Source organism: Muntiacus reevesi, chromosome 20 (assembly GCF_963930625.1).
Source record: "Muntiacus reevesi chromosome 20, mMunRee1.1, whole genome shotgun sequence".
NCBI lineage: Eukaryota > Metazoa > Chordata > Mammalia > Artiodactyla > Cervidae > Muntiacus > Muntiacus reevesi.
Window position 1 is genome coordinate 24,789,710 of NC_089268.1, and position 2,458 is coordinate 24,792,167.

Sequence of the window (2,458 nt, forward strand, 5' to 3'; positions counted from 1 at the left end):
ACAAGTCTTGGAGGCACAGGTAAAACAAAATTCTTGAACCAGCAAACTTGCTTCCACAAGTACAAAGGAATTTCAATAGTAGCCTCGGGAAAAAAATGGATGAAACTGTCAGTCACATAAAAGAATTTAAGGGGGAAAAAGAACTGATGCTTCATCAAATGGGAGAATTCAAATGTTTCAGCATGTCACTGACCCCAGTACCAAATCTTACATTCTTTCAATCCCTAAAGATAAAGAAGATGGTTAGATGCCTCCATTAAGATCTGCTGGCAAATGCTCACACCTCGTATGGGGCATTACCCGACGTAAAAATATCAAGTCTTGATTTCTGGTGTGTAACCATTTTGAATATTTGTGATATTTCTTTTAAAATTAAAATATTGATGTAATAGAATATATTTAACTATTCAGCTTGATGAATTTTGATGGTGTAGCTGCTATTCAAAAAATGTTATGATATTCTTAAATTGAGTCAGAGCTTTTTCAGGTATCTCACTGCTGATTAGTAGTGATATGAAATCAATAGTGGGTATTGCTCTTAAGTAATAATTTTCAACAGTTCATGATCATCTTGAAGTAGTGTGTGATAATGAACTTGCTTAAAATTCAGTGTGATACATATCCTGGAGAGGAAGAAATCTAACTAGTTAACTTTAAATATTTGGTTTTTACAGATTTTAAAAATCCTAATGACCAAAGCTGGGAGTCTTGACTGATGTAATTAATTTCACTGAAGTTAAACTTTATTATGGCTGCAGAAAAATGAATTAGAAAGAAAATTGTAAATTCGTGTTTGATTGTTTTCACAGCTACCATGTCCAAGCATACTGTGTTCCTCAGAAATAAGCTCTCATGACTACTAGTAGCCATTGGCAATGGAACCCCATCCTCCCAGCACTAGGGATTCATCTCCAGGTTTATTATAGCGCCAGACACACCCCTGGTCTGTCTTGGCGTGCAATGTGGAAATCCTATACTGTGGCCCAAAGGCTCTTCACTCCCATAGGAACATTATATATGCATCTACTCTGTGGCAGGTAGTAGATAGGAACCTATAGCCCTTATATCTATGTATCCTCATTAACTATTGCCATTTTCAGGATGAGACATCTGAGGTTCAGAAAAGTTAAAAAGCTTCCCAAGGTCATCCAGCTGCTAAGTGATAAAACTCTTAAGTAGTATTTATTGAATCCTATAGTCCAGGAAATCAAAATAAAATTAAATTGATTTGGTTTTTAAAAAAAAGCTGTATTAAAACAGTTTCTTTTTAGGTATTCAAAGCACAGAGTTAATAAACATTTAGTACCATAAAAATTAGTTACTGCCACTCCAGTATTCTTGCCTGGAGAATTTCATGAACAGAGGAGCCTGGTGGGCTACAGTCCAAGCGGTCACAAAGAGTCAGATAAGACTGAGTGACCAACACTTTCACTTTCCGTAGTAATGGTTTCTAAACTCTGTTCCTGTTTAGAGAAGAGAAGGGTATAGCCCATGTTTTCAGTCAAAACTGCTTTACTTTTATGTTTAGTTTGTTTATATTCAGGCTGCTATAACAAAATGCTATAATCGAGGTGGCTTTATAACAACAAATATATATTTCTCATGGTTCCAGAGACTGTGAAGTCCAAGATCATGGTGCAGATTTGGTGCCTGGTAAGGCCTGTCATTTTGCTGTAACCTCGTATGATGTAAGCAGCAAGCTAGCTCTCTGGGGTTTCTTATAAGGACACTAATCCCATTCCTGAGAGCTCCACCCTCATGACCTAAGGACCTCTCAAATACTCTACTGCTAATCCTATTGTTTGGGCATTAGGTTTCAACATACCAATGTTGGAGAAACACAAATATTCAATCCTTAGCACTAATTTCATTTGAACATGAGTTTCCATGGGAAAGACATCTGAAGACCACTGATCTGGTCTCACTCTCCCATCATACAGGTAAGGAAACAGATCTACAGAGTGACTTGTTTAAAGTTATATAATACCAAAGTAAGTGGTGAAGCCTGTGCTTTCAGTTCTATTCAGTTCAACAAGTATATATAGGGTTTCTGCTAGGCACATGGCCCTGAGCTAATGAACAAGCTGTTATACATAATCTTGGTTCTCTAGCTGCTCACAGTCTGTAGGAAAACTCAATTTTTCTGACAACAAGAAGGTTAATGTTTTGCCCTATCATTTTGCTGCTTACTTTATTCTACTAGTTCATACACCCTGTCTCTAACTGACCAATCCTTAAAAGAGAAGATCATACGACATTAATGCCACACGAAAATGAATAGCTTTGCTTGAAACTCACTTATTAGACCTGCTTCCCTGCTCCTAAGAGGGTCGTTGTTATTTAGTCACTAAGTCATGTCTGACTGTTTTGAGACTCCATGGACTGGAGTCCTCCATCCATGGGATTTCCCAGGCAAGAGTATTGGAATGGGTTGCCATTTCCTTCTCCAGGGGAGCTT